General features: G+C 38.8%; 1 long non-coding RNA gene across 4 annotated transcripts in view; it reads right to left on the bottom strand.

Moving 5' to 3' along the window:
• Positions 1 to 25,371, bottom strand: part of LOC110256686 — a 187,289-nt gene that overhangs the window by 125,701 nt on the left and 36,217 nt on the right. The window contains exon 3 of one of the 4 annotated variants that reach the window (XR_002338566.1): positions 22,480 to 24,344. The exons of the other annotated variants lie outside the window; for them this stretch is intronic. This is a non-coding gene — a long non-coding RNA (uncharacterized LOC110256686). Of the gene's footprint in view, positions 1 to 22,479; positions 24,345 to 25,371 lie in introns of those variants that run through there. 4 annotated transcript variants of the gene reach the window in all.

The following is a 25,371-nucleotide window of genomic DNA, read 5'->3' as shown; positions in this document are numbered from 1 at the left end:
TGGAAGTAATAGGGATTGCATTGAATCTCTCAATTGATCTGGGAAATGTGTACATTTTAAGAATATTAATTCTTCTGAGGCATGAACATGTAATATCTTTCCATTTAATTGTCTTTTTCTATTTATTTCATCAATGTCTCAAAGCTTTCAGTGTACAGGTCTTTTACCTCATCTGTTAAATTTATTTCTAGTTCCCTTAATTTTTTTGATGCCATTTTAAATGGGATTATTTTCTTAAGTTTTTTTTCTGATGGTTCATGATTTATAGAAAGAAACATATTTTTATACTTTATGTTTTTGTACCCTGAAACTTTACCGAATTCTTTTTTTTTTTTTTTTATTTTCCCACTGTACAGCAAGGGGGTCAGGTTATCCTTAGATGTATACATTGCAGTTACAGTTTTTTCCCCCACCCTTTCTTCTGTTGCAACATGAGTATCTAGACATAGTTCTCAATGCTATTCAGCAGGATCTCCTTGTAAATCTATTCTAGGTTGTGTCTGATAAGCCCAAGCTCCCGATCTGAATTCTTTTATCTAACAATTTTTTGATGATACCATCTGGGTTTTCTGTAAATAAAATCATGTCATTTTTAATAACTCTGAGTTCTTCCTTTCCAATTTTGTTGCCTTTTATTTCTTTTTCTTGTTTGATTGCTATGGCTAGGAATTCAAATACCATGTTCAATAAAAGCAGTGAGAGTGGGCTTCTTTGTCTTGTTCCTGATCTTAGAGGAAAAGCTTTTAGACTTTCACCACTGAGTATGATGTAGTTTGCCAACCATGGTATTCTGAGAGCCTTGAGCCAATATGTGGAGAACACAGGTCATCTACCTAGTGTATCATAATCAAGACAAAACCACAGTGTGGTTATTTTTTGTTTGTTTGTTTTTTTGCTATTTCTTTGGACCGCTCCTGCGGCATATGGAGATTCCCAGGCTAGGGGTCGAATCGGAGCTGTAGCCACTGGCCTACGCCAGAGCCACAGCAACGTGGGATCCGAGCCGCGTCTGCAACCTACACCACAGCTCACGGCAATGCCGGATCCTTAACCCACTGAGCAAGGGCAGGGACCGAACCCGCAACCTCATGGTTCCTAGTCGGATTCGTTAACCACTGCGCCATGACGGGAACTCCCAACTGTGTGGTTATTAATAGTAGTTCCTCTGAGGAGAGAGGTGACTGGAGAGGAGCTTCATACACACATTGCTAATTTTGTTTTCTGTGTGTTTGGGAGTTTGGATTGATAAGGTGGTTCCTTTCTTCAATCCCTGTTCCTCCTCCATTTCTAAAAGATTTATTGATCCACTGATTTGACTCATAAAAACCAGTGATATAGTTAAAACCTGCACTTATATTTGAAGTTGCCCTATAACTTTATTTTATAGTATATTTTGTACTGAATATATAATTTTGAAATCACCATAATAATAGCTTCATAAAATAGAGCATGTGGTTATGGAATAGAGTGTTTAATATGCCCTCCAATATCTCTTCTTCTTGGTACCCATGCCCTGCTAAGCCACTTCTGTTGAGTGTGAGCTGGATCTTCTCACTTGCTCCTAACCAAGAGAACATGGTTTAAGTGATGGGATGTCATATCCACAATTAGACTGCAAAATACTCTGGCTCCTGTCTTGTTTGCCTTCTCTCTGTCTCTTCCTCTTATTCTGTTTCTCCTTTTCCCAGGCTCTCTCTCCCTTGCTTTTGCTATCTGGTTCCCTCTGTGTGTCTCTATGTTCAGTTTTGATGGAAATTTTTCTATGTTAGCCTAAAAAACAATATACCAGCTTTTCTTTTTTAAAAATGATTTTAATTTTTCCATTATAGCTGGTTTATAGTGTTCTGTCAATGTTCTAATGTACAGCAAAATGACCAGTCATACATACATACACACTTTATTTTTCTTACATTATCCTCCACCATGTTCCATCATAAGTGACTAGATATAGTTCCCTGTGCTATACAGCAAGGTCTCATTGCTTATCCATTCCAAAGGCAAGAGTCTGCTTCTATTAACCCCTGATTCCAAGTTCATACCACTCCCTCCCCCTCCCCCTTGGAAACCATAAGTCTACCAGCTTTTAGTTTGGTAATTATCACTATTGCTTTGGATCATTATCTAATTTTATATATTTATTATTTTATATATTATTTTTATATATTATGTGTTTATTATTGTTCTAGTTTATTTTGCTTATTTTTACTTCTTGAATGACTGCATGGTTTATTATAAATCAGTTAATTTAAGTCTATGTATTTTGTCAAATACTGATATCAATTTACCCATCCATACATATATTACACATATTTATTTTTATAAACTTCTTTTATTTTCATATATCTGAAATTTTATTTCATTCATGAATAGTTATGTAGCTGGTAATACAATTCTACACTGACATTTAAGGCTTTTTTAATTGCTTTATGACATTGTCCAATTGGGATGAATTTGTCTGTTGGACCAATTTTTATTTCTTTTTAGCTAAATTATCTCTTTGCATCTGTAGGTATAAATTTATTACATAGAATTTTTATATACATAAGTATTTACATATATGTGTACAAATAAAAATATATATTTATATACCTAAGTGTTACACATGCTTCCATGAAGTATAAAAAATAAATGAATTTGCATGAATACACCAACCAAAGTATGTAGTGGAGAATTACCAATGCCACTGAAGGCTATATCTCTCCTTGGTCATAGCTCCTTCACACATACCCAGATATAATCACTATCCCGATTATGTGTTTATCGTTCCCTTGCCTCTATATGTATTTTAGTATATATGTATGAATTGCTAAAATATATATATATGTGTATGCATTCCTAAACTTTGTGAATAGAAAGTTCCTGTTTTATTTAATAGTTTTTCTAATAAGGTATTCAGCAAGTTGCTTCTCAAAATTTAGTTTTCTATTTTTAGGATCTACTTATGTTAATACATGTGGTCTTAGGTCATTAACTGTCACTGCTATCATCATAGCAGTGACAGTTAATAAATTAACATATTTATAAATTAACAGTTATAAATTAACATTTTTATATGGATACATTTAATGTATCCATATAAATGCTATGGATACATTTATATGTCAGTTATTATTATCCTTTCTTCTGAAATGGGATGTTTAGGGCAGTTGTATTTTGTTTTATGAAAAGTACTTTTTTTTTTTTTTTAACAAGCCTCCATACTCTCTAGTTTGAGTTCTATTTAGTCTATATACCTTGGCAAGAAATAGCTGAAATATGAATTCTCCCTTCAAACAACCGGAAAACCCTATCAGTAAGCCCAGAAAATAAAAAGAAGACTGAGTCCTGCCTTCTAAAGGACCATCTTTAAAAGGGAGGCATGGACCTATTATTATAGACTTTTACCTTATCTGTTAAACTTGTCTGGCTCGACCACTAACTTGCTGAGGCACTACAAAAAGTGTCTGTCTTGTCACACTTGCCTGTTTTACCTCAAATGAGCCAAAATGGTGATCTTGGGGGAGTACTGGCCCCACTGCCCATCCTTCTGTGGTTCATTACAGGGTGTTTTTTTTTTTTTTTTCCTGTTGCAATGACTTAATTGAGCTCTGTGATAACTGGGGGAATGTGACACTGCTGACTTTTTATAGGAAATTGAGAGCAGCCTACTATCAAAATCATGATTATTTTTTGATTCTAAGTGACTGCACTTTGCAGTCAAGGGCACTCTAGATTTTTGAGAGACTGTCAGTTCAGACTTTACTGAAAATGAATTTCTAATGGAAGCTTTCAATCTTTTCTTAAATCCTCCCAGTTTTATAAACTGACCATATCTTATCAGAGGGCAAATTTCCTTTAAAGAATTTCATTATTTCCACAGTTGTCTTTCAAGTAAGTTCATTTCTTTTTCTACTCTAGTATTTTGTCTTTTTGCCTGCTACTCGAAAACGTTTTAAATGGTCTCTAAAATATTAGTGTCTGAGTTTCTTCAAACTCAGGAGGAATCACTGTTACACCAAAGACTGGTAAAGAAATATTCTATGTTCACCCTATTTTGCATCGCTTTAGTGTTAAGGGTAGAGGAATGGCCTGTCAAGTGACTGTAACTTAAACTGCCTGGGAGAAAAACAGCAGTGACTTCTGTTTTCTCCTTGTGGACAATATGTCCATGCTGTCCTCAAAAAATTCTTATATTTTCTCCATGCCTGGCCTCTTATTTGACCAGTGGAAGTATATTTTAACCTTCCTTTCCAGGGCATCTTTTTTCTTTATTTTAACATATAGTGCTATGTTATCCATAATAATTACATATTTATCACTTTCAACTCTTAACAAATATTTGGATAATCTCTTACATTTAAACCAATAAGTATGTTTAGTTGTCTTGGTTAATTGTTTAACAGTAAAAGGAAGAATTGCAATTTATCTCAAAGTTTATATTATTTCTCCAAAGAGACTTCCCTGCTAATTGGAAGGCACCTTTCTAATAAGGACAAGTAGCTTTTTTAAGTATTATAAATCCATTTTAATATCTTATAAGCCATCTAAGTTATAACTAATTTCTGACAGGCAAAATATGTTTGATAACATATTGATTAATATTTTCGAATGGATTAACAATGAGATCCTGCTGTGTAACACTGAGAACTATGTCTAGATACTTACAACACAACATGACAATGGGAGAAAAAATTTATGAATACATGTATGTATAACAGGGTTCCCATGCTGTACAAAAAAAAGGATGTTGAGGGAAATAACAATAAGAAATTTAAAAAAATATTTTCCAGTCCTTGGCATTCTTCAGTGAGTTGGGAGAGACAGATCTTTTGTCACTAGACTGGCAGAGGTCATGTTACCTGCTGCTTGTATCTGTCAGTTCCCTGCTTAAGGGATGTGAGGCTACCTCAAATGTTTGTGATGCATGAGAAATACTGATTGCAAGTTTTAGTCAGGGTGGCCTCATTTTTCTTTCTTTTTTTTTTTCTTTTTGTCTTTTTGCCATTTCTTGGGCCGCTTCCCACGGCATATGGGGGTTCCCAGGCTAGGGGTCGAATTGGAGCTGTAGCCACTGGCCTACACCAGAGCCATAGCAATGTGGGATCCGAGCCGTGTCTGTGACCTACACCACAGCTCATGGCAACGCCGGATCCTTAACCCACTGAGCAAGGCCAGGGATCGAACCCGCAACCTCATGGTTCCTAGTGGGATTCGTTAACCACTGCGCCATGACGGGAACTCCTGGCCTCATTTTTCTAACGGCAACTTCTGATATGCAGTTATGGCATAGAAGAAGTAAGTTATTTCCTTCTCTTACAAGTCATGAAATGTGCTCCTGATTATGGAACCAGCCTCCTGCCCTCATTCATTGCTTCACTGTTCCCCAACTTACAACTCCACAATGCTCAAAAGAAAAATGTAATTTTTGGGTAAAGTTCTTCAGGAAAGCATCAATTACAAAAAGCAACCACCTTTACATAAAGCAAAACTACATCTGTGACAGTCCCAATGAAATGAAGATTTGTGCAAGATGGGGCGAGGTGATTTTCAAATTGGAAGCTGATGGTAAGGAAAAGAATATTTAAGATTCCTAAACTAACTTCCTCTGCCAGGTCAATACCAGAGAGAGTGAGGGAGAAGAATGAGATAAGAAAGGAAAAGGGAAAATATATTTTCTTTATGGGCTTTGCAATGGATTGAATAAATACGCTAAGTGATGATAGCAAATATAAATCAGTAGCAACTACAGGCACTGTGAGTGACCACAGGTGAACATTGGCTCCTTCTGTTGAATAATGAAACAGCAAGAGCTCCCTAGAGAGCATTCACAGCAAAACCAGAAAAGTATATTCATCATGAATAACACATACTGCCTGGAATAAGAACAAACCTTTCAGGAGAGACTAAGAATTCCCTGGGCCCTCATTACTGTGGTCAACATAAAGAAGAGACGAAAACTGGATTCATTTTTCTTTCCATTTGAACAAAGAACAGCAATTAAAAAAAAAAAACAAAAAAAACAAAAGACCATAGTTTGGCTTTGAGGAGCGTCTTTTCTTTTTGAAGAATGTTTTTAATTCACAAAACCTATGAGGATATTATGAAAGCACTACACTTTTATCTTTAATTTACAATCCCATGTTTACTTTCAGTTGTGAATGTCCCCACATGTTATCACATGTTTGTCAGTCACTTGAGACCTGGCATATATTCGATGGAGGATTATAGAACCAGAGAGCTTTAAAGAACTTGGTTGTGTTGGAGTCCATTCCATGTGTTTGACAGACGAAGAGGAAGTCCAAGAGGAACTGATTCTTTTTCACTAATTCATTCTAATAAGAATGAGTCAACGCTTTCCAATTATAAACCAGCATGACTCTCATACTGTTTCTATTTTTATGTCTCACATTTGACTTTGTATTCTAAGTTTCAAAGTAGATTATTTTCATGATAGCTCCCTTTAATTTTGGATTTCCTTACATGATTTTATGTGTATTTTGTCCTCCTTGGTCTAGATTCTTAGATATATGAATAATTCTTAAAGAATATAGCTTACTGCAATCAAAAATCATATAATGGTTGAATAGACCCCCAAACAAGACTCATATACATGCTGCCTATAAGAGACTAACTTCAGATCTAAAGAAACACACAGAAAGTGAAGGAATGAAAAAAGATGTGGGGGTACCAATAATTGTATCAGACAAAGTAGACTTTGAATGAAGATGTTCAAAGGTACAAATTTCCAGTAATGAGATAAGTAAGTACTAGGGTTGTGATACACAACATGATAAATATAATTAAAACTGCTGTGTGTTATACACAAAAGTTGTTATGAAAGTAAATCCTAAGAGTTCTTAACCACAAAGAAAATCATTTTTTCTTTCTTGAATGTTGAATCTCCACAAGATGATGGATTATCCAACTTACTCTGATAATTATTTCACCAGGTAAGCCAAATCACTGCACTGTACACTTTCAATTTACACAGTGCTGTGTGTCAATTATATCTCTATAAAACTGGAAGAAAAAAATGAATAACTCCAACAAAACGAAATGAACAATGAACCTCAACACAATCTGACATCGAGTGTAGAATGTGTGAATTTATCAAAAACTCCCTTCTTTCTGATGCTTTAGTTCATTGAAGCTCTCAGCCACTGGGCTAATTGCTAAGTGGTTCTAGCAGAACTTCAGCTGCTTGAACACAGATTTTCCTGATGAAGGTGCGACATTATGAACAAACTTTCATATCACCACTTTTTAAGTGCATGCTCCACACCTTCCATTAGATCATTAAGATTTAATGAGAAAACTGAAGATTTTCTTCCTGGGGGTCATTAAACTCACTCCACATTCCGAAGCTATCTTGGCACAACAGGCCACCACAAAGGACGCACAGATGTCACTGTATTAAGGGTTCATTCAGGGCAGCCCCCCAGTTGCCACCCCCCACAGATGGGATTTCTGAGCTACTGCACAAAACCTTTGGAAAGCGCACATATATCCCAGAATACAGGGTGGATTCTTCCTACTCCTGTGCTCCCTTCTATCACTTTCAGGGCCAAATTTTGGTTTGGGATCCTCAGCTCCTACAGAATTTAAAGGAGGCTACCTGCTGTGAGGCAAATGTGACTGCATGGAGCTGTCAGAAGGTTTTATTTTGGAATCAGGAAATAGCCCAAAGAACTCAAGAATGATCTGCTGTAGGGACTAAATGGTGACACAAATTCCAGGACACATTTTCTTGTGTTTCAGCCTTAGATTCATTTTGGCTTATATTTGCAGGATTAGAAACAAGTAATTATCCAGATAAATTCAAGCTGCCAAATGTCTGGTCTTCCCAGAAAAGTCAACTGTTTTATTTTCTAAGAGAGATAATTACCTAATTATGTACCTGTCAGGGGTAGAAATTACCAGAAAAGGCAACAGTTCATTGATAACTTCTCAAGATAATTTCATAAACTCACATGTCACAAGCTCTGTCTGGGGGAGGGGAGGCAGGGACAAATAGGCAATATAGGGTATTGTGTGGTCTATCAGGCTTCACACTTCCTGATAAATGAATCTATTAACACATAATGTGCCCATTTACACTTTAATTATCCTGAGACTGAATTATAGGCTAAAGCTATCCTCATTAACCCTCCAAAGAACAGCTTGTAAAATAATGTTATTTGCCATAACATTAATTACTAGCAATATTGCTTATAAGGATGTACATCTATTTGTTTTATTTTACTCATTTTCTAAATACAGATGGCTTTGCATTATAAATACTCAACATGCTGGCACACTCCTTCAAATCTCAGATACATATGTCTGTATGTATATGTGTACATGTATGTATATGTGTAGATAGATATAGATACATGTACCAGCCTAGGCATTGATACAACTCACACCTTTACTTACAGAGATGTCCTGTCAAGGGAACAGGTGTTGACAGAGAAAGTTAACTGAGACTCTAGTTTCAGCTGACCCTTCATATTACGATTAACTACCAATGGTAAGTTACTGAAGTCAAGCCACAGGATACATGACCTTGTCTCAAGTCGGTGCCCTTGGGTGGGTTACTTAACTACTTACTGCTTCTTCCTTTATTTACCTCGTGTAAAATCCAGGTAACAAGGACATCACCTCAAGTGTTGTTGCCAGAAGTAAATGAAGTAATATATATAAACATCACAGAGCAGAGCCTGCTGTATAATAAACATTCGATTCAAGTGTTTTTTCATTCCTACGTACCACGTAGGCTTTGATGAGCATGTATTTGGTCTTTTTATGACTCCTCCGTAGATTCACCTACACACAAGCAAAGCCCAGAATGGACAGCTGCTGTGTTTACAACTATTGAAGGAACTTGAGAAATTATTTTTGCAAATGACACAGAAACCTGGAGACTGAGGTCAAGGAGGCCTCGAGGGATGACAGCCAATCTCCAATGAAGCTGTAAATAGAAGCAGTTCTGTCTTCCAGTCAAGACTGACAGACTGACAGAGAATGCTTCCTCTTACATGGGAGAGGCTCAGCTTTCTGTACAGCAAATGGATGATTTCACTAGGCTTAGAATTGCCTAAAATTACTCACATGGGGACTCAGCAAAAATGTGACAAAGATTTCAGCTGCACAGCCTTGTTTTAAGGCCCTGAAGCTTTGTACCTCTTCAGAAACAGACCTGCCAAGGAGAATTTTTTTCCTCCAGTATTCTTTGCAAAATTGCATCTCGGCTTCTTTTTTGCTACTCTTGAAAAATAATAAAATCTGATTAGTTTCTCTTTTGGAGGGTGGGGCTGGAGAGGCTGCTCTAGGAATGCTTTGTTAAAAAAAGAAGTTGTCAAATGACACTACTGCTGTTCGGTGACCATGCCAGCCTGCCCCTGAGCCCTGTGCTCGAGGCAGCAGTAATAGGGAAGGAGTGCCCACATGCCTCCACCCACAGAACTGAGGAAAGATTCAGGGAGTTACCCATGACACCCGATCCATCAGGTTCCCCTTCTTGTACCACTGATCAGTCTGGACCAAACACCTGCTAACTTGCCCTGGCCTGACTCTGTGAAGCTTCTTTCTCTTCCAAAGGGCCCTGAACTTCATTCACTTTCACCCAACCCTATGTCAATATCTGAGCCATAACTAGGCTGACTTCCCAGACCTCCTCGAGAGCATTTTCTGTTCAGATGCCCAGTCATGCCCCTCTCAGTGCGCTGTCTACACCCAGGTCTTTCTCCACCAGTAAGAGAAAAGGCAAAACTTCTTCAGCCTGACTTTTATGAAGCTTGCGGGTTTTATGGTCAGAGCATCACCCCCTTATTATGATCATCCTTCTGGACAAACACTCTCTTTACCTAGGTTCAGGTTCCTTCTACTGACTGTAGAGCACATGTTAAAGTGTGGAGATGAAAACTATAGTGAGTTCTTCCCATAATTAAGATGTGAAAGTGATGCCCTGCCAGCCTCAGTTCTCACAGAGAATTAAACCTACAGGATCCACAGGTATAAATTACATGAATGTCCAGGAGTTTCAAAGCGGAGGACAAAAACAAGATGAGATTTGCAACCATGAGACATCCATATCCAGCTGATGAAAATATTACAGATGTCATGGAGGGGGAAAGTGAAGACTGACCGATTTTGGGGGGAGCTTCTGGCATTCTGAGTCTCACCCCCCACCCCAGACACACTCAATCTAGGAAGCAGGTGCTAGATAGTGTGATGACATTGTCCCATGACCCCCACAGTGTGGAGCCTACATCCCTGAATCTCACCTGAGTCATATAAAGAGTGAGAAGCTGTGGAGTTCCCATTGTGGCACAGCAGAAATGAATCCGACTAGGAGCCATGAGATTGTGGGTTCAATCCCTGGCCTTGCTCAGTGGGTTAAGGATCTGGCGTTGCTGTGAGTTGTGGTGTAGGCTGGCGGCTACATCTCCGACTAGACCCATAGCCTGGGACCTCCATGTGCTGCAGGTGCAGCCCTAAAAGGACCAAAAGACAAAAAAGGAAAAAAAAAAAAGAGTGAGAAGCTGGATTGCCAGCTACCTGAGCCAGCACTTAAAAATAAATGGGTTTAACTGGGAGAATGGAAACCCCAAGATTTCTCTAAAGGAAGAGTCGGCAGATGTGAGCAAGAGAGAGGCTAGGAGCTGCCTCAGCACCAGTTTAGGAGACATGGGGGGTGGGGGGAGTCCCAACAAAGAGAAGCAGCCATGTCCTAATGGCTAGGACATGTGTAGATGTCATTCTGTCATCCTTCTAGAATTTCACATAAGTGGAATCCCACAATATCCTTTTATCTCTGGCTTCTTTCAGAATAGTCTGAAGTGCATCCCTGTAATTATGTTTATCATGTGTTTATTACTTTTCATTTCTGCGTAGCACCTATTGTGTGAATACACCGGTCTGTTTATTCATTCAGCTCCTGATAGACTCTTGCATTATTTACCACTTTTGGAATGCTGTGAATAAAGTTATTATATAAATCTTTTAGAGGATTTTACTTTGGTTTTTCTTAGATGGATATCTAGGCGTACAAATGCTTGGTTGTATTAGAAGCATTCACTCATTTTTATAAGACACTTCCGAATTTCCCAAAACATTGTTATTTCCAATTCGTGTCAGTTGCTCTGTATCTTTGCAAATATTGGGTGATATCTGTCTTTTTAATTAGAGTCTTTGTGGTGGTACCTAGTGGTGGCTCCTTCTGTTTTGTTTCCGTTTTCCTTGAAGACCAGAGATGTTAGACATCTTTTCTGTGCTCACTGAACCATCACATACACTCTATTATGTGTGAACAAAAAGTTGTGTATTTTTCTTGTTAAATTGTATCCCTTTTATTTCTCTTCCTTGCCTTGTTGGTTTAGCTAGAGCCTCCATGAAAATCAAAATAGCGGTAAAGAGAATGGATATCATTGCTTTTCTCCAGTTCTAGGGAAGACTTTAGTCTTTCACCCTTAAATATGACAACACTAGGTTTTTATTAGATGCCTTGTATCAGGCTGAGGCAGTGGTATTTCATTCCATAATCGATAATGACTACTAAATTGAATGTCATTTCTACAACTACTAAGATGGTCATATGGTTTGTGTCCTTTGTTAATGTGCTGAAGTATATTGTTTGATTTTTTGAATATTGTCAGCCCAGCATTTCTGGAATAAAACCCTTTTTTTTTTGCAAAATTTGTTTTCTTTTTTATATCTTGTTGTATTCAATGTGCCGACATTTTATTAAGCATTTTTTCATCTATGTTCATAAGGAACATTATTCTGCAGTTTTCTTCTCTTGTAATGCATTTATATAACTTTAGTGTCAGAGAAATCCTATTGTCATAATTGAATTGTGAGTTGTTCTGTCATCTCCATTTTCTAAATGAGTTTGTGCAGGATTAGCATTCATTTTTCCTTGAATATTGGATGGAATTTGCTGGTGAGGCCATCTGAGCCTAGAGATTTCATTGTTGGGTGATTTTTAATTATGAATCTATTATTTAAGTTGATATAAGTCTATTCAAATTGTCTGCCAGAAAAACTTCCTCTAACACTTGTTATCCTGTGGAGTCAAAATCCTGTGGCTTTTGTTTGGTGAAAAAGTCTTTACATTCAGTTTTCAGTGATATTTTTAATGGATAAGGAACTCTACTTTCAGTTGTTTTTTTCCTCCTCCCAGCACTATAAAATAGCATTCCTTTCCTTCAGGCTTGTACCATTTCTGACTGGAAATGTTTGGTTTTTCCTTGTTGTTGCCCTCTTATGCAGATGTGTCTTTTTCCATGGTTAACTCTTAAGGTTCTTCTCTTTGTAACTGACTTTCATGAATACGGTCACAATGCACCTTGAGGTAGTCCTCAGTTTGGGTTTTATTAAGATTCTCTGAGCTGTGGCTTTATAGTTTTCATCAAATTAAAAAAAATTCTGGAGTTCCCGTCATGGCGCAGTGGTTAACGAATCCGACTAGGAACCATGAGGTTGCGGGTTCGGTCCCTGCCCTTGCTCAGTGGGTTAACGATCCGGCATTGCCGTGAGCTATGGTGTAGGTCGCAGACACGGCTCCGATCTAGCGTTGCTGTGGCTCTGGCGTAGGCCGGTGGCTACAGCTCCGATTCAACCCCTAGCCTGGGAACCTCCATATGCCGCGGGAGCGGCCCAAGAAATAGCAAAAACAAAAACAAACAAACAAACAAACAAAAATTCTTTCTGCTAAAATGTTTCTGTAGCTATCATTATTTTTTTCTGATTTTGAAACTATGAAAATACATATATGAGGTAATATTGTTCCACTATAGGTCACTATAGCTCTATTTATTTATTTTTGGCATTTAAAAATTTTCTTCATGTAATTCAATTTTGCTAACTTTTATTGCTATATCTTCAAATTTATTTACCAATGTTTAATCCACTATTAAGCCAATGCAGTGACTTTCATGTTACTCAGTTTTTCAGCTCTTAAAATTCCATTTGCTTTTTCAAGTATCTTTAATTTTTCTCCATAACGTTCATGTTTTTCTTTATATCTATGACTGCATTTATAAAGCTGTTTTAAAGTCTTCCTCTGCTAATTCTATCATCTTGGTCATTGATGAATTTCTTTTTATTGGCTGATTTTTATTTTCTCTGGGTTTATCTTTTCCTATGTTTTCTTGCTTTGATTGTCCAGCAATATTTGATTACTAAAAATTTGGGGTATTATGATCTTGAGCAACTTGATCCTTTGCCTACCTTAAAGAGTATTGAAATTTGTTCTTGAAAATGGCTAGGTTACTGGGAAATTTGCTGTACATTTTGAGGCTTTTTTCTAAGATTTGTTAGAATCTGTTAAGAATGGATACTGTTCTAAGGGTATAGGATCTCTACCACATGCATTCTTGTTGGTTCACTCTCAGAACTTCCCTACAGTGAACTGGCTCTAAGATTATCAAGGTTGCAGTCCCTGGTCTTTGTTCTTTGCTCAGCCTCTTGGATTTTCATCCTGTGTTTGCAAAGCATAGTGTCCTTTCCTGCAGATTATATGTTCTCATTTACTAAGTACCTCCTTTACACAGGTACACAGCCTGTTTAACTCCTCTGCTCAGCTTCCTCAGACTCTGATCTCTGCCTTTCAACTCAGAAAATGCTCATACTCTGCTTGGGTTTTCTCTCCTATTGGAGCATAACATGTGCCCCTGTGCAGAAAAGGGCCAATGACAGAGCTCACCCCATTTGTTTCTTTTCTCTCAGGGAGCACAGTTTTGCCCAATGGCTGTCAAAAGTCTGCCAAGAGCTGTTTAATTTATTTTGCTCAGTTTTCTAGTTTTCTATGCAGTAAGGTGATTACTATACAAGATATCCCTGTTCCCACTTGCTTCAGGACTCCCCTCCTCTGGGGCAAAGATCTGGTATGGGGAGGGTAAAAGCACACTTAAAGTGAACTAAGTCAGCTGAGGGCTTCTGCTACAGCAACTCGGAATCAGACTCCTCCCCTGATAGGGCAGTGACAGTCACTAAGCAGAGGGGAATTCCTGCCTCATACCCAGCACTGGCCTTAGACTCTCCATCTCTATCCTACCAAGGTGATAGCTTCCAGCACACTCTAAGGAAAGATGTAACTTGCATCCACATCATAACCAGCCCTCCTGCCAAGGGAACTGGGTATACATACTCCACACAGGGATGCTTCCAGAAATGCCATCTTTCAAGACCACCATAGGTAACTGTTTAACTAAATTCCCAATCCAGAGAGACTTAAATAAAATGAAAAGGCAGAAAAGCTACTCTCAATTGAAAGAGCAGGAGAAAACCCCTGAAAAAAAAAATGAAGCAGAAATAAGCAATTCATCAGATTAAGAATTCAAAATATTGGTAATGAAAATGTTAATTAATTAGGAAAAAGAATCGATCAAAACACTTAACATTTTAACAAAGAACTAGAAAATATAAAAAAGACTCAATCAAAAATAAGTAATTCAATAGCTGAAATTAAAAAACTCCTTCACTAGAAGGAGCAAATAGCAGACAGTGATATAGACGAACACAAAAGTGACTTGGAAGATGGAATAGTGGAAAGAACCCAATCAGAACAGCAGAAAGTAAAATAAATCTTTTAAATGAAAATCTCTATGATAACTTTAAGTGTTCCAACATCTGCATTATAGAGGTTCCAGAAGGAGAAGAAAGAGAGAAGGGAAAAATACATTTGAAGAAAGTATGGCTAAAAACCTCCAAAACCTGATCAAAGAAACAGATATCCAGGTATAGGAAATACAGAGGGTGTAAACAAGATGAACCCCAAAAGACTCACAGCAAGACATATAATTAAAATAGCAAAAGTTTTAAAAGATAATTCTAAAGGCAGCAAGAGGAAAACAGTCATATATGAGGGAATCTCCACATATCAACTGATTTCTCTGTAGAAATGTTGCAGGCCAGAAGAAAGTGGCATGATATATTCATAGAACTGAAAGGTTAAAAACCTGCAACCTAGGATATTCTATTCAGCAAGCTTATCATTTAGAATAAAAGGAGAGATCAAAACAAGCAACAGTTAAAAGAATTAATCAATACTAAACCTACTCTAAAATAAATATTCAACACTCTCCTCTAAATGGAAAAGAAGTAAGAGTCTATCAGAAAGAGAAAATCCTACTAGAAAAGGCAAATATATAGTAAGGATTGAAGATTACTTAAATAAGCCAGTATATAAATTAAAAGACAAAAAATAAATAAATAAAAGCAACCATAGCTACAATCGAAAGTTAAGGGATAAGCCTGAAGATGTAAAATATGACATCAAAAACATAAAATGCAGGTGGGGGGATTAAAAAATATACATCTTTTAGAATGTCTTTAAAGTCAAATGACATCAACTTAAAACAAATAGATATAATTATGAAGCAACATAAATAAACCCCATGACAACCACAAATAAAAAAATCTACAATAGATACACTCAAAAAGAAATAAAACACAAGCATACTACTAAAGAAAACCATTAGACCACAAGGAAAGTAAAAAATGATCAGAGAAATACAAAAACAACTAGAAAAGATGTAATAATACATCAATATGAACATATCCGACAGTAATTACTTTTGTTTGTTTTCTGTTATTTGTTTTTTTTTGGCCATAACCATGGCATGTGGAAGTTTCTAAGCCAGGGATCAAATCTGTACCAGAGCCACAGCAGTGACAATGCCAGACACTTAGCCTCCTGAGCCACCATGGAACTCTGAGCAATCGTTACTTTAAATGTCAATGGATTAAATGTTCTAATCAAAAGTCATAGGGGGATCATCAGATTGAAAAAAAAGACTCTTCCACATGTTGCTTATAGGAGACTCTTCAATCTAAAGACACACAGACTGAAAGTAAGGGAATGGAAAAATATGTTTCATGTAAATGGAAATGACAAGAAAGCACAAGTAGCAACATAGATATGAGACAAATAGATTTTAAAACATAAGCTAAAAGACAAAGAAGGACATTATATAATAATAAAGGGATCAATACAAGAAGAGGATATTACACTTCTTGACTTATGTGCCTTCAATATAGGAGGACCAATATATAAAAAGCAAATACTGAGACATTAGGAGAAATTGACAATCTCACTAATGAATATACATCTGGAAAAAAACACAAAAACACTAGTTGGAAAAGATACTTGCACCCCAATGTTCCTAGCAGCACTATTTATAATACCCAAGATATGGACACAATGCAAGTACCCATCAACAGACAGATGCATAAAGACATAGTACATATATATTGGAATATTTCTCAGCTATTAAAATAATTAAGTATCACCATTCACAGCAGTATAGATGGACCTAGAGAATATTTTGCTTAGTGATATAAGTCGGAGAAATACTGTAAGATGTCATTTATATGGAATCTAAAAAATAACACAAATGAATGTCTATGTAAAACAGAAACATACAAAAATAAGAAACAAACTAGTGGTTACCAAAGGGGAGAAGGAAGCGGAAGGGGGAAATTAAGGGTATAGAGGATTAAGAGGTGAAAAACTAGTATGTAAAAATATATATAAGCAGCAAAAGTATACTTTACAGCACAGGGAATTATAGCCATTATCTTGTCATAACTTTTAATAGGGTATAATCTGTAAAAATAGTGATGATCTATGCCATATATCTAAAACTAATTTAATATGTTAACCAGCTATACTTTACAAAAAGACAAAAAACTCACAAATATAAAATTAAATGAGAAAAAAGTTAAATATGAATATTTAATTACTTAACCCCTTGACAGATTGTTTTACTGTTTATTCTCTTATGAAATATTTTGTATGAAGAGTTCTCAATAAACACTTTTTGAAAGACTATATGATACACCAGGCATTTGAGTACAATGTAAGCCAGGGGGATTTTCACTGTTCTTTCAATCACGTTGAGAGTGCATTAAATCTTGGTGTGCTGAAATTAGTGTCTTTTGTTTCCTAAAAGAATCACATCTTTAAAGATTGCTTTTTATTTTCTAGAAATAATTAGGCTGCTTTGATCTACACAGCTTTGCAGTTACGCAAGCTAAAGTTTCACTAATATTTTACCTCCAATTCCCTCTTATTTCCAAATATTCTTTTCCAATATTGATATTTTAAATATAGATTGCTTCATTTTCTTCATTTGAACACTCAGTTCTTCCTTACAGAAATCTCTCAATTCTAGGAAAGCACAGTTGTGTTTTATCATAGTAGTGTTTGCTGCAAATCCTATAAATGATTCTACCACACTAAGCCAGTAGAAATAGGGTTAGTATTACTGTGATTTAATTTGGTTTGTTCTTGGTGATCAGAAGTCCTTGCAACTGAGTTGTATTGGGGGAAAAAATTTTAAAAAGAACTAAGTGGCTTTAAAAGAAGAGACATTACCTTTTGATGTTTAGGTATTCAAATATAGACATTAGATTGGGCATTTTTGTCACAAAGTTAATTTTGTGCAACAAACCATCATGAAAGAAAAGATGTTTAAATAGTGCATTTTCAAAATCATAAATGCTGACACAACACTCTGGGGTGTCTTTTTTCCGTGGGTTTTAAAAATGCTAATTTGTTAGAAGAAACAAAATGAATTAAATGGAACTTTACATGATAAATGAATAAATGAAATGCTAAATTGATAAAAATGTCAAGTTGTTTAATTGTCAGCATCTGTTGTTGAATTCAGTATCCTTATGCTGCTTTTTTATTTCTCTCTAATAGAGTTGTGTTTGCTGGCCTATCTTCAGATTAGTGGAAAGCCTCCAAAAGACAAATAATCATTCAAAAGCATTCAATTTTGAATCCCCACAATCCTGTCCTGCCAAAGCAAGTATTTCAGCTCAGAGCTAAGCACTAAACTTCTCATCTAATGAAAGGTCTTGAAACTCAGTTCAAAGATGTCACTTTTTAATTGAGATTTCTATTTACATAACTAGGAAGTAATACACAGGAGTCAATCTTTGCCTGTTTTCTAAAATGTGCTTGATCACATCACGGCTACTAACAAGTGACCTGAAATCCCGAGATTATTAAGTAAATAGCATCTTGCTAGCATTACATTCTAACAATCCTGTAACAGACATGACATGCCCATGTCCTGTGTATTAGATTTTTTGACCCAACTAACTCAGAGAGAGGACATAAGCCATCAATCTTACAAGAATCAAAGTGTATCCTCCAAATAAAAATTTGTGGAACAAAAAAGCTATAAAAGGATTTGAGGTTATGTCTATTTCTACATAATAGCAGTTTTGTAAGGAAAGAAAATTTAAGAATTAAAAAAATATATGAAAGAAAGTTACTGGGCTAATAGCTCAGGCTTTAAAGCAAATGGTTATTTTATAGACAGGAATTTGAAGATTTGATAAAAAACAAAATGAAATACAGCTTTGGTAAAGAAGATATAAATTAATTAATCAGAGAAGTTGGGACAGAAGAGTACAAAATATCTCCCCTTCTACTCTTGCATTTCTGGGTTCTCAGCCACTTGGACTCTTGCTATTTTGTGGGACAGAAGTTGTGTCCTATGTCCATTTCCACGTGACTGGCAGCATTTGGTACCACCCTCCTCCTCCCCTTTCTCCTCACTGCCTCCCTCCCACTGAGGATGCTCAGAGGAGCTGAGCAGGTCAGGCTCACTCACTCCTCTCCCCCAACCCATCCTACCCCTTCCCCTCCCCACCCTCCCATTCCCCCCACATCCCCCCAGGATCTGCAGTCTGAAGAGGCCACAGGCTCTGGGCTGCACTTGCTCAAGCAGGGAGACATACTGATAAAGGCCTTGCTCTGCAAAACTGCTCTAGCTTTGGTGGGTGCAGCCAAAGTGTGGGTAAAACTTTGGGTGGTTTGAAGGGGTCACATCAGAGGCTGGACTTCAACTCATGTAAATACCCTCAAGGAAACAAATGGGAGATGGGATGGTACCCCCGAGATGTTTAATTCCAAAGAGATGGCTCCCAGGTCTTTCAAGCAGATGTTTCTAATCATAACTGCTCAGTCCTCAAAAAAGATTTACACGCATTTTAAAGAACTGAGAAAGTGCCTAAAATGACAGGTTGTCTAAGGCAAATGCTCCGAGAAAAAAGAGGGAAGGGAAATCTCTTATTTTCAACAGAGAGACTTAAGCCTCTTATTTTTAATGTGTGTATGTCCTTACTTTAGCCCGGCGATTTTCTGTGTAATTTATTTTTAGCCCTTGAATAACTGCTTCTTTGTAAAAGTGTAGAGAGAGCCACAATCTCCAATCCTTTCATGGGTCTCACAGCTTTTACTTTGGGAGAAGATTTTGCATCTTGGGGACCGGCTGATGTCCTCCCTCTGAAAGATGGGGTTACACCATCCAGGAGTAGCTGTGGCTCCAGGAGGCTCGTCGGGGTGGGCAGGGGGGCTCAGGGTGAGGGAAGCAGGCTGGCCCCTTCCTGCTGAGGGGCAGCCACACTGCTGGCTGGCACACTTCTTTCTAAGCTTAGTGGGTTAAGAGTGGAACAGGATGGAACCTCCAGGAGGCAAGGCTTTGCTGTCCCTTCTGACACTCCCTCTCCATCCGCTCCCTTCCCGCCCTGAGGTGGTCATGTCCTGGTAGTTTCTAGAAGACCTAGAGCTCACTGCCATCAGCCCTTCCTCCCAACAACTGGAGAGGAAATGCTTCCAGGGACCGTGTGCCACACGTTAAACACGACATACCTCCCGCTCCCAGGTCAATCAGAGTGACCACTGCGCATACCTGTCCACTCCGAGGCTCCCTCCCAGGTAACTGTGACACTGTGTGATTAAGCCACGACATGCTCAAGCAAGCCTTTGTGGTAAAAAGATGATAGTTTCACCTCTATCAGCCTAATTTGCCTTAGTTGGCTCTGACATAAAGAAAGAGAGAAGAAAAGAAAAACACTGTAGCCCTAAAGCACCACTAAAGGACAGCATCATTAGCTACCAGATTTCAAGTGATGTAATTTATTTAATTTAATTAATTAATTTATTTTTTGTCTTTTTGCCTTTTCTAGGGCCTCTCCTGTGACATATGGAGGTTCCCATGCTAGGGGTCTAATCGGAGCTGTAGCCCCAGCCCACGCCAGAGCCACAGCAATGCAGGATCCAAGCTGCGTCTGTGACCTACACCACAGCTCATAGCAACGCTGGATCCTTAACCCACTGAGCAAGGCCAGGGATTGAATCTGCAACCTCATGATTCCTAGTCGGATTCGTTAACCACTGAGCCACAATGGGAACTCCCTCATGTGATGTCATTTAATATTCACACAAACTTATACAATGGTTCTATCAGCCTCTATTTGCAGGTGAGCATTGAGGGCACTTTGTCTCAGCAACTGGAACTCACTAAAGCAGCAGGTTCTTGCTGCAGCCTGGCCAGCAGGCATGAAGGCAGGGCCCAAGGATGAGGCTCAGTGTGAAGTGAGGGCTCAGAGCAGTGCATCTACAGTTCAGTCTGGGCCACTCCACACATTATCTGTCACTTAAGTAACTTGTTCAGCTACCAGATACTCTAACCCTCTCCCTGCAACTTCAGTAGCAGGAAACAATTGTCATCACAGAGCACATCCATGGTGAGTGCTGATCCAGAAATGAAGTTGTGCAAGACCAAGGCTAAGCCAGACAGAATGCACAGAACACAACTATCAGCTGGAGGTTGGACAGAGTGATCAGAGGCCGCTTACCTGGTAAGATGCATCTTATCAGTTTGAAATGGTTCATTCTGACAAGCCACAGATGGAGGCATTTGCTGTGACTTGAAATGTCATCAGCAAATCATTTACCATCTAAAATATTAAAATTTGATGAAAATAGTTTGAAAGAAATAAAATAGATAATCAGTGAAACTAATGAGATAGTTCATACAATTTCTGGAACATTAACTGATATGAAAAAACAGCATCCCCTTCCCCTGTGGGCCATGGACTGTCTGCACAGCTCTGATACTGTGGCTGCTGGCCTGTTACCTGGTCAGCAGGGAAGAAAAGGAACGATCTTTCATCTTCATTTATTCATGCCAAACATTATGATGGGCTTGAGCTTATTTAATTAGCTCAACAGATTTTAGAGGTAGAGGTACCCCACTTACAGATGAGGAAACTGAAGACACATTTAGTAAATTTTCAAATGCAATATTCTATTCAAATTAAATTCGGGTCTGATTAAATCCTACCTGTCTTTCACTACAGATAATATCAAAAGAATTCCATAAATTTATTCATCTTTGTGAATAAGATTGGCTTGGGCTTTTTCTCATGGCCCTCACAGTCTAGGTATTTTAAAAATAAATATATACTTTAAAAATAGCTTGACAAACAACTATATACTTTGAATTATTATAAATACTTAAAATCAGGAATTATTAGAGCATCCAATCTAGAGCATTAAGGAAGGCCTTATTTTGGTTGATAACAGGAAGAAAGAGTTAAGGAATTAACGGCAACAGTGAGCCTGGAGCATTAGCAGAGACCAGACCACACGACACTCTATAGGCCCTGCTTCAGAGACATCGTGATGTAGTCACAGCCTCTTCTCTTAGAAGGTGAGTTTGGTTGTTGCAGTGTGGATAGGCTGGGGGGAGCAAACACAGACTCTGAGAGACCAGTGAGGGAAGCACAGGGATAATCACTCAGAGAGAAGATCTTGAAAACAGTGGACACGAGGGAAGCCAGCAGATAAGCGATCTCTTCCGAAATCGAGCCAGGTACTGTGCTTTATCAAGTGTGCATGGGAAGTGACAGAGAGACACCAGTGGCCCATCGAGATCTTCATCGGGAGCTGTAGATCGAGTGGTTGTGACACCTGCTTAAGTGGACATCATGAATGCAGGTACAAGCTGTAGGGAGTAATAAGGTTTGAGAACAAGACATGCTCAGTGTGCTTCCCTAGGAGACATCCAAATAGAGTATCAGGCAGACAGGTCTGTGTGTCCAAAAGAAAACCCGGAAGAGACTCAGAATGAGAATGCAGACTGGGGGAGCTGTTTGCAGATAGACGGTATGTCAAGCCCTCCAAAAATGACCATTTAGACAAAAATACAGGGAAGGGAAAAGGCCAAAAGCAAGTGCCTTTGGACATCCGACACAGAAAGGTCCCTTTGAGAAGAACGAGCCAGCTAAGCATTCTAAGCAGCAAGCAGAGAAGCAGGGGCTGGACCTGAAGGAAACTGTTCCCCACTTCTCCTCCCAGGTCAGCAGACCTGAGGAGTCTCGTGTTAACCCAGAAATAAAAACCTGTACATTTACTTAGGGAAGAATGAGAGAATAACCACTTCTTGCAAGTTTGGCTTTAAAAATAGCCGCACTAGAGTTCCCGTCGAGGCTCAGTGGTTAACGAATCCAACTAGGAACCATGAGGTTGCGGGTTTGGTCCCTGGCCTTGCTCAGTGGGTTAATGATCCGGCATTGCCGTGAGCTGTGGTGTAGGTTGCAGACATGGCTCAGATCCCGCGTTGCCGTGGCTCTGGTGTAGGCCGGCGGCTACAGCTCCGATTCGATCCCTGGCCTGGGAACCTCCATATGCCGCGGGAGTGGCCCAAGAAATAGCAAAAAGATCAAAAAAAAAAAAAAAAATTGCCGCACTGTCCTGGGGGTGGAAAGAGCCAGGCAGAGTGGAAAGTGAGAAGCCTGGACTTTGCTCATGCAGGAACTGAACTGGAAGAGTTAAAACACATTCAATACCGCGCGCCTTGTGCTCAGGGCTTAAGAAACCTTTACAAATTCACCAGCACTGTTTACAAATTTAAGTGAAAATGAGAGAGATAGACAGATGTGAAATACTCTAATAGTTCTCCTCCCAAGGCTTTGCCAGTGAGCTGGCAAAGGAACAGGATGAACGCAGGTAAGGACTACGTTTGAAATTCTTTGAAAAGGTTCAGGGTATGGTATTTAAAACCGTGTAAGTTATCACTGGATTTATTTAGGTGTAAAGCTAAAATTATACCAAGAAGTGCAGGGGATGTTATTATTCTCTCTCCCTGATGTAGGCTGAGGGGAGCTGGCTGGGGGCTGATGCCTGATGGCAGCTCTGTGCTCTGAGACATCACAGGCTATATTGTTTCTTCCCTAAAAAACATAGCAATGCAGCGTGTGTTCAAAAAGGGTAAGAGGGGGTACAGTTAGAGTTAGAATGCACAGGAGACCCCAGAAACAAGAACACGGACGCACACTGACCAAGGAAGCTTCATCGTCTATGGAGCCTGTCATTGTGTCCCAAACTAATTCCAGCTTTTACAGTAAAGGAAAGTTGCACTGTTAGTTCCCAAGCAATTGCCAGTTAAGTAGTGCCTAGGATTTCCAACTCTGCTCTGTGCCCAATATATTGAACATGCTTGGGACTAGTTGATCAGCTTGCTAAGTTTTTGATTAATTTATCAGAAATCAAATTGCTCCTTTGTTAACAATATTCCACACTGCATACCTGAACACAGAAAATTTAATTGGCATGACAAGGTCTGCACTGTCTTGAGAGAAGAGCAAATTTGCTGTGTCTTTGACCTGTGATGCCCTGGGCTGCGAGTCACAATTCCTGCCGGACTAAATCTGCTAGGGCGGCCATACAAAACACCACGGACTGACCATCCCAAACACAGGATTTTATCACAGTTCTGGAGCCTGGAAGGCCAAGGTCAAGGTGTGGCAAGTTTGTTCTCCCCCAAGGTTGATTTCCTGGGCTTGTACAGGGCTTGTGCTCTGTATACACCATCCCTGAAGTCTCCTTCCTCTCATAAAGGACAACAGTCCTAGAGGATTAGAGCTCCTCAGATGACCTCACTGCACCATAATCACCTTTTTAAAGGCTTTATCTTCACATATGGTCATGTTTGGAGATGCACAGGATAGGACTTCAATTTTTGGATTTTGGGGAGACAACTTAATCCATGACACTCAGCTCTCTGGCTCCTAAAAATTCATGTTCTTCTCACATGCAAAATACATTCACCCCAATCCCAACAGCCCCCACGTATGTTGAAACCAAGCCCATGGTCTTACCCTCTGGAAAGACCCTGGGCCTGGAGGGCGGTGGCAGCCCTGCCGACCTCCAAATGGCCTTCAGAGTCACCCTTCCCTTTTCCTGGAGGACAACACATGCTTGTAGCTAGATGGCTCTATTGTCCCATCCTGCAGAATCCCAGGAGTTCCTGAACTGTGCCTTGTCCTTGTCACTTTTAGTTCAAGCAGGCAGTGTTTCTGTTGGTGTAACCCCATCTCGACAGCCAATAAAAGATCAATGACTCACGGTGTTATTACCTCTTTATTGAATGATTTTCTAGCCACATCCCCGGTATTCTCTCCACAACACTCTTCCTCATTTTCTGCAATATTGTAGGCACATTTTCCAAATTTTCAAGTCTGGGTTCTTTTTTGCTCAGAATTCTTTCAATGTAGCTCACTTCTCTCACATTTTACTATGATAAGCAAAGAGACACCTCTTTAGACGTGGCTTCTTCTAAATAGCTAGATTCATCACTCACAGAAACTAGAACACAACTGGGGCAACTTCTCTGTCCCTTCATAGCAAGGATCACCTTCCGTCTGGTTTCCAATGACAGGCTCCTCAAGTTTGTTGGAAGTCTCATCAGAATCACCTTTAACTTTCACGCTCCCACCAACATTCTCTTTAGCTCAATCTGGGCACTTCCTATCATGTTCTCTGAAACTCTTCCAGCCCCCACCCATCATGGCTTTCACATTTCAGGCCTGGCAACAATCCAACAGAAAAATGGGCAAAAGTCATGAACAAACATTTCACACAAGTTTTATAACATATGGAAAGATGCTTAACCTAACTCATGATAAGGTAAATTAAAAATGCAACTACACAAAAATGCTACATTTCATCCAGGATATTGGTAGAAATTCAAAAACTTGACAGAGTACTCATTTTATGATTCAGTGGGGAAGCTGCCTTTCTCACATGTTGCTGGTGGAGATTCATAATGGTACAACTCCACGTGGAGAGCAACCTCGAAAGATCTAACAATCACCAATGCAGCAATTAGGTATTTGCTCAGCAGCCCCACTTCTGGGGATCCAGCCAGCAGATATATCTGCACACCCACAAAACAATGGATGTAAAAGCTAATTGTGCACCACTTTTATAATAGCCCCAAATGAAAACAACTGGAGTTTTCATCCATAGGAGATGGTTAAATAATGACAGCATTTCATTTTACTTCTCACTGGTAACTAATCTTGAGTTTCCTTTTCCCTAAACATTTTCATAAAGTCCAGACCTGCATGTCCAGTTCCCAACTTGGCATCTTCACCTGAATTAAAAGTGGCAGCTCATGCTGATGTATCCCCAACTGAAATCACCACCTCGCTAAAGTCCATGCCCAGTCCTAAACCTGTTCTTTCTCCTCTGCCCCAATCTCTTCACTCCATAGAGACCCTCCTTAACTCTTACCTCCTTTCATATCTACTAATGCAGTT

Source organism: Sus scrofa, chromosome 14 (genome assembly GCF_000003025.6).
Source record: "Sus scrofa isolate TJ Tabasco breed Duroc chromosome 14, Sscrofa11.1, whole genome shotgun sequence".
Classification (NCBI taxonomy): domain Eukaryota; kingdom Metazoa; phylum Chordata; class Mammalia; order Artiodactyla; family Suidae; genus Sus; species Sus scrofa.
This window is presented reverse-complemented; position numbering and strand designations above follow the sequence as displayed.